The sequence below is a fragment of the Camellia sinensis genome, chromosome 8 (genome assembly GCF_055761805.1).
Source record: "Camellia sinensis isolate YWXY chromosome 8, ASM5576180v1, whole genome shotgun sequence".
Lineage (NCBI taxonomy): Eukaryota > Viridiplantae > Streptophyta > Magnoliopsida > Ericales > Theaceae > Camellia > Camellia sinensis.
Genome location: NC_138968.1, coordinates 47,171,179 through 47,179,360, shown reverse-complemented (window position 1 = coordinate 47,179,360; position 8,182 = coordinate 47,171,179).

Genomic DNA, 8,182 nt, shown 5'->3' with positions numbered 1-8,182 from the left:
AGAGATTAAACACAAAGGGTGAGGAGGAGACCTCAAACAGAGAAAAGTCCATGATCAAACATGAATATTAGCTCAAAATAAGACTATTTCCAGTTCAGGTCGGAGCCCAAAAATGTAAGCAACAAAAGCTAAGATAGCATGCAAAATAGGGCAAGAAAAGAGAAAATAGGGACTCACCCTTGTAGCACAGGTTTCCAGCAACTTTTGGTCCAAATTTATGAGCTTCCAACCTCTGCAAATGGCCTCCAAGTTGTTGGAATGGAGCGTGAAGGTGTGGTGCTATGGGTTGTAGTGCAAATGGTGCAAGACTCTTAGGGTTTGGAGGGTTGAAGGAGAGAGAGATGGAGGATTGTATGTAATGGCTCTAAACAATTTTTTGTAACCATCAAACATGAAGGAGGGGTGCTGGTTATATAGAGGAGGAGAGTGGAGGAATGGGAGGGAAAATCAAATTCAAATTTCCCCCCCAAAAGGCAGCCCCCCGAATACAAAATCTAGGGGAAAACAGAGGGTACAACTGGAAGGCACTTGGAGAGAGGATTCTGGCCGGCCAGGTTCAAAAGGTTCAGGTGGCCGGCCGGCCATCCCCCCTGGCCGGCCAACTAGGGGTCAAAAGGGTCAATGAAGATTGCTGGCCGGCCACCTCAAAAAGGTGGCCTCCCATGTGTGCACATCACAACTATGTGGTCAAAACCCAGAAAATGCGAACTAGGAGAGAGAAAAGCCAACTTTATAGAGGGGTTCAAAAGGGTCAGAGACAATTACTGGCCGGCCTATCAATATTGGTGGCCTCCCAGGTGTGTACAACACAAATATGGGGTTTAGGGCTAAAGAAAGTGGCCCGGGAGTGGTCAACGTTAGCTTTTTAGTGAGGAAAACGGGCGACGGAGAGCGATGAAGAAATAAAGCTGGCTTTTTAGAACAATTGCTGGCCTCCCACCCTCCTACAAGCTTCCTAACAATGAAAATAAGGTCTCCACCAAAAATGAACCAAAACGGATGCAAAGCGAAGGTTCGGGGACCGAAACGCGCGGCCCAAGGCCCCGAAAACAGGTTGTTAAGCACCGAAGGTGGCGTTCGACCGCGAAGTTGGTCTCTCGGGCCACAGTGTTCCTCAAAAGGAAGGAAATAAGAGATGTGCTGAAAACCAGAGCAAACGGAGGTGGTTAGGCGGTCCCGAACCGAGGCACACGGCCGACGGCTCTGAAAAATCGAAAATCGGGCTCCAAACGGGAAAAATGGCTTACGACCATGAAACGTAGCCTACGGCCACTGAGAGATGGTCTACGAGACCTCTCCCTCCCATCGGGAAGAGAAAACGGAGAAAACGGGACCTGGTTCGCAAACCGAGGCAAAACACGAAAGAGCCCGGAAGTCCGGAGGCAAGGCTCGCAGCTGAGACTTCGCAACCTCAGAACGAGCACAATATGCGACATTACCAAGCGCTCAATCAGTGACGTTTGAGTCTTAAGGTCGGTCAAAAATGGGGTGTCTACAGACTACTCTTCAAGGAGTGTAGTCATCGATCCTTGTGCCACCAATCATGCATATCGATGCATGATGGCTGAGGAGTCGAATTGCACGACTTAATATGAGATGAATACACATGAAAACATAACAAGACCTAAACTCCATCATGGGTAATCCGGAGTGTCGGCGACAGGGAATTGAGACATGTTCCGTCACTCGGAGTACGAAACGTCCCTCGTTTCCCGTGCTTGGGCTAACTCCTATCCCAAACACAATGCAAATGGGATGGTATACACAATGCGACTAACATACAACCTAGCATACGCAATGCTATGAAACAACATACACAATGCTTTAACATGCGACCTAGCATACGCAATGCTATGAATTGAAAAGGTATACACGACGCATGATGGACTTACACCAAAATGAATAGACTTCAGCCACACTCACATCGGTGGCCATTAGATGAAAATGAGACAACCGAAATGCGCGCACTCATGCACGCAAATCGAGGACCGAACCTAAGGCATTGAATGCCACTCTACCAAAACATGGCAAGGATGAAGCATGGCATTCAAACATGTAATTTTAAGTACTGAAACATAATGCTAAATGGTCCCGAAACATGGAAATATGGCACCCGATGCATGGAATAAGCCCCGAAACTCAAAACTAGTCCAATACATTGAACCACAAGTATATAAAAGAAGCATTATTTGATCATGAAGTTTAAAGACAGAGCCAAGGAAGTCTCAAAACATGCACATTTCTAGTTTAAAGCATGGCCAAAAGATGCTAACATGATGGACTAAAATAGCATGCAACATTGGCTAGTAAGCATGGTTTACATGGCATGTATATGAAGAAAATGAGAACTCATCAAACCAGCCAAAAACAGTGAATAAAACATGCCAAAATATGTCCAAATAATCACTGAAATGCAGCCATTGCATGCAAGAATGAGGGTCTTCTTTGGAAGGCCATTCAAGGGGTTGTTAAGCACATACCGGACAGACACTTAGCATGACCAAACCAACTTTGGAAATGAGTTATGACAGCCCTGAAACTCACAAAATTGGCCCTAAAATCAGTCTAGCAAACATGCAAAGAAAGGCTCCTTTGAAGAGCCTTGGATGGGATTGCTCTACACATGCACTATAGACATAAAATATAATCAAAAGGGCCCTAGACAGACCTAATTCAGACCCTAAAACCCACAAAATTGGTCCCAAAAAGTGACTTCGATGCATGCAAAATAGAGCCCCTTTGGAAAGCCAAAAAGACCCCCAAACAAGACAAGGAGAGAGGGGGTCACGCCCCTCTAATTTTGGCCCTCAAAAATGCATCAAAGCCACTGAAAATCCACTGGATTTCAGTGGCTAAGAGGCCAAACCATGGCCAATGCAAGTGCTCTAATGCATAGCCTTAATCATGAAGAGATGAAGCATGCATAGGGGGAAGATGACCCCAAACAGAAATGGGACCTTAATAAAACTTGAAGAGGATGTCAAAAAAAGACTTTTTCCAGTTTATAGTAAATCTCTGAAATGCTCACAAGTAAGGCTAAAATAGGATGCAAAAATAGCCCTAAAAGAGAGATAGAGGATAAGGGGAAGTAAATGACCTCAAACAGCAAAGTGCCCTGAAACAAAGTTGAAGAGGGGATCAAAATAAGACATTTTACAATTTAGGTCAAAGCCTAGAAATGCTTTCAAATAAGGCTAACCAATCATGCAAAAAAATGTGAGTTTAGGGGAAATAGGCACTTACTCTTGAAGAGCCGACCTCCATTAGCTTTTGGACCAAGTTGGTGAGCTTTCAACCTCTGCAAATGACTTCCAAGGTGCTAGAATGGATGATGGGGGTGTGGTGCTAAGGGTTGTAGTGCAAATGGACCAAGAAAGTGAGGGTTTTGGAGCTTAGAATAGTGACAATGGAGGATGGAGGTTATAAGCCTTAAGCAATTTTGTTCAACCCTTAGATATGAAGAGGAGGGCCTCTCTTGTAGAGAAGAGAGATCAAAGCTTCTCTTGGAAGCTTCAAAGATCCTCCACACGAAGGATGCACCAAATGCCCCCCAGCTGGTACAGTTGTAAAGTATTCAGAGAGGGCAAAAAGCAAGAAGCAGGCCGGCCAGTTCAAGTGGCCGGCCGGCCACTCCCCCTGGTCGGCCGACCAGGGGTCAAAAGGTTCAAGCCCCAAAGCTGGTCGTCCATGAATCCCTTGAAGTTAGCTTTCCAATGCCGCAAACCTTGCATTAAAATTCCTCCTGTGCAAAAAGTTATGCCAGTTTTGGTGAAGCCGCGCAGATTTGGTCCAAATGGACTTCAACCAACCATATCTCCCCCACCTGGACTTGTCCTTAGGAGATTCTTGAGTAACAAATGAAGCCCCAGAAGTAAGCTTTCCAACGGTGGTGGCCTCATATCTTAATTTCTTCTGTGCAAAGAGTTATACCCATTTCAGTGAAGCCGCGCAGATGTTTTCTCTCCTTCCCGGATTCATGTTGAACCACTTTTGACCAAACAAAGCTGGTCGCCCATTTGATTTTCTGGTTTTCCATGTGGCTACATTGAATCCCCAGAAGTTATCTTTCCAATGGCACCAACCTCGCATTAAAATTCCTCCTGTGCAAAGAGTTATGCCCGTTTCGGTGAAGCCGCGCAGATTTGGTCCTATCCGGATTCATGCCGAACTTCTCCCAAACTAGTTTTGCTTTCTCTTCTCCTCTTTTCTTCAACTCCAAACCCCTAGAAAAGGTGTTTTGAAAGATTTTTCAAAGATTTCATCTGTCTTTCGTTCATTTCCACTTTGTCCTTGCTCGGTTTACCGAAAAGCGCAACATTTGACAAAATGCGAGCCTCGGAACATCGTAAAAACTTTATTTCAAAAACGTTTTGAAAGAGAGGGTTTTGAGGTCTAAAATCTTTTGATCAAGATTGTTTTGGTCCAAAAAGGGGTACGAAGTTGAGATTTGACTCTCCTCTTGCCGAAGAAATCGACCCTTTGCACTGCACAACTTCCAAAACCATTAGTTGCGTCCAAGTCTTAAAGGCGGTCAAAAATGGGGTGTCTACAACGTTGAATCCACAATGCCGATGTCGAATCACGATGATGAGCCACTTCAGAATCCACCAAAGCTTCAGGCTCAAATTCTCTAGAATCCACTAAAGAACATCTCTCTCTTTTGTATAGAATAAACAAACAATCCTTTGATGTATACTTCTTAAACCATGAGTTGAATACTTAATCAAACATCAAAGAAAACTAGTAAAGGAGCCCCAGATATAAACCCTAATATTCAAGAAGAAGATCTCAAAAACGTAACTGTAGATTAGGACTTAAACAAGTACTTATAAAAAACAGAGACTGCAAAGCTCGCTCAAGCGAAGACTCTCTCGCTCGAGCGAGGAAACAAAAACGCGTGTTTTCCTCAAGAGGCGTCGCTCGAGCCAAGCTTCATTCGCTTGAGCATACAATCTTCCTTCTCAGGTTTTTGGTAGACAGACACAGCTTCTGAAAGTAGGACTCCTTTGCTCAAGCCAAGACTCCTTCGCTCGAGCGAGCAATGGTGGACAAGCAACTTCGAATGCATTTTTGATTTTGCTTCGGGGGCGCTGCCCTGGACCCGCCAAGAGGCACTGCCCCCTGGACCCCCGCGAGCTCGATCCCCATCATAGTTGGCGAAGTGGCAAACATGAAAGTCTTCTGAAACTTCGCTGCAAGGCACAATTCGGGTTGGATTCGCATCTAAGTACTTATAACCACACTAAAATAAAAGAGTGAATAAAAGTACAACTGAAAGGAGTTTTGTCAAACGAGATTGTCAAGAATAAAAACTTAACACCCAGTTTAATAACTAAGTAAAATTAATAGAAACAAGGGGAGAATGAGATATGTTTATAGCATGATGCATTGCTTTTCATTGGCTTTCAATGGAAATGCCTCATAGCTCATTGAATGCTTATTCAAGGCTTGTATTTGTTACAGAAGGGTAACCATCAAAGTAACCCTTTGGATTGCCCATTAAAATGAGTAACTTATTACATGTCCTACTTGCGTATAATAGGCATGACTCACCTCTGCATCTCTTTGTTTATTCTCAATTACGTTTATACAGATAAATAGATTGTGCAACCACCAAGCATACTTGTAAGACTTTGTTAAATGATCAATAATCATATGACTTGTAGAGACATGGCTTGGGGCCACTTCCTTTTGTGCAACTATATCTCGGATATAGTGACCACAAATGCCAAGTTTTTTCATGATGCTTTTTTGATTAGCAAAAACGATTTATTGATGAAATAGTGGACTCCCACTAGGAGCATATCCAAGGAGGAAGAACACATGGAAACCAATGGTAGATAAGTTCAAGAGCAAGTTAGCTTCATGGAAGAGAAGGTCTTTGTCTTTCGTAAGAAGATTAACTTTGATAAAATCAGTCTAGACAAGTTTTCCAATCTATTTCCTATCCATCTTCAAGATGCAAGTGGCTATTGCAAAATCATTAAATAGAATTCAAGCTAAATTTCTCAAGGGAGGATCTGAAATTAGAAGAAAAGTGCATTTAGTTAGTTGGAAGAAGGCTTGTTTGAGCTAAAATCAAGGTACACTAGGTGTGAGGAATCTAAGTGAGGTTAATGAATGCCTATTAATTAAGTGGTGGTTAAGGTTTGACAAAGAGGAGTCAGCCTTGTGGAAACAAGTGGTATATAGCAAGTATGAAGGGTTAGATGGTAGATGGAGCCCATTATTAGTAGAATTAGATTTGATGTCTACTCCGTGGTAGGACATACTATCAGTGGCTTCATCTAATCTTACTTTTAGAGATTTCATTTTGCAAAACTTCAAAATAGTTGTTGGCAATGGTAGAAGATTACAGTTCTGGATTGATATGTGGTTTAACAGTTAGAGTCTTAGTGAGATCTTCCCCAAATTGTTCACTTTGTCAATTGAAAAATATGGTAACTTTTTTGAATTCTTCCAAAGAAAAGGAGTGGGTAGAGACTGGAAGCTAGCTTTTAGAAGGCCTCTTTTTGCTTGGGAAGAGGAGGATGTGCTGAAATTACACGACCTGTTACAGAATGCACCTATGCTAACTGAAGGGGATGAAGACTTTTGCTCTTGGCAGCCCATTCCTTTGGATCTTTTACTATGGCATTAATCTCAATGTGGATGGAAGTAAGAAAAGGGCTTGCTATTACAGTCACTAAGAGCATTTGAAATGATATAGCCCCTTCTAAAGTACAATTTCTAAATTGATTAACCAGGAGAGGTAGGATTAAGTCCTCTAAGTTTTTGCAAAGGATAGGAGTGCTGAATTCAAATGTGAATACACTGTGTGTGTTTTGTAAATCTGAGGCGGAGTCTTTGATCTATGTTCTACGTTATTATACTATGATCTGGAGAATCTGGTCCAATATTGTAAAATAGTGGAATTTGAGTTGGGTTATTCCTGGTTTAGTGGAAGCACTATTACATTGGTGGTCAGGTACAAAATTTAAGAAAAAGGTGGAGGAAATTTGGAAGGCAGTTGCATTAGCAGTGATGTGGTCAGTGTGGAAACTTAGGAATGAGTGTTTGTTTAATAAGGTACAACCAGACTTGGCAGTTTTGGATGATTTGGTAAAGGTTAGAGTTGCTCTGTGGGCTACTTCAACTTTGAAAGAGTTCAAGTATTTAGTGCATTATGTTGTCTCTAACCTGAAGCAGGTCTGCTACTGTGTGCAGCATGGTGTGGCTGCTTTGTTCCTCTGCTTTATGAGCTAGATCTTTTTGCCCTTATTTGAACTATTCTGTGAATGTCATCGTGTATAATATGCAGCAAGTGAAGTTCTGCATCAAGGGTTGAGTTGTTGTTGCTGTTAAGTTGCAGTGTGTGGTCTGCAGTTGTGTTGAGCTGCTACTACAGAGCTGCTGCTGTGTGTGGTCTGCAGCTGCTCTCTGTGGTTGCTGCTATTTTGAATATTGGGCTGCTGTGTGTGGTTACTGCTATTTTGAATATTGGGCAGCTTTGTTCCTCTGCTTTGTATAGCTAGTGTTGGTTCCTCACCAACATTTTGCTTTGTTCCTTTATTTCTTCTTTCTTTTTTATTGATTTAATCTCATATGAAATGTATGTTTTCTTCATCAATAAAGATTCTATTTTACTGATCAAAAAAAGAAGAGAAAAAAGCATCAAAGTGAATATGACTCATCTCAACTAAGTTGGCACAAAAAGACTTACAACAGCATGTGCAAGAACACATCACAAAAAAGTAAGCTAATAAGATACCAACCTAACAGTAAAAAATAATTAAAAAAAATGAAAAGAGAAAACCACAATTCAAATGAACAATCTTATGCAATGTGATATGAATAGACACAGCCTAAGAAAATTTTAAGATACTTAAGACCCTTAATATAAGAGAGAGTTGTCATACTACATCACAGTGCATTTGTTGGGATCCGGAGGTCCCTCCCAGGATGTCCAGAATAACCTACACCCAAAGAAAACAAACAAATTTAACATGGTTTGGCTCAATGCCTACATTCACGAGAGAGAAACCAATTTTCATTATATCACTGGAAAGATTATAGAAAGATTATAATGGAGAAGGAGACTCTCTCTCTCTCTCTCTCTACATTTTCTAGTTCACTGATTTTCTTATTCTTTCTCTGCCTCTCCTTCCTCTTATGTATACACATACATGAGAGGTGTGAATTT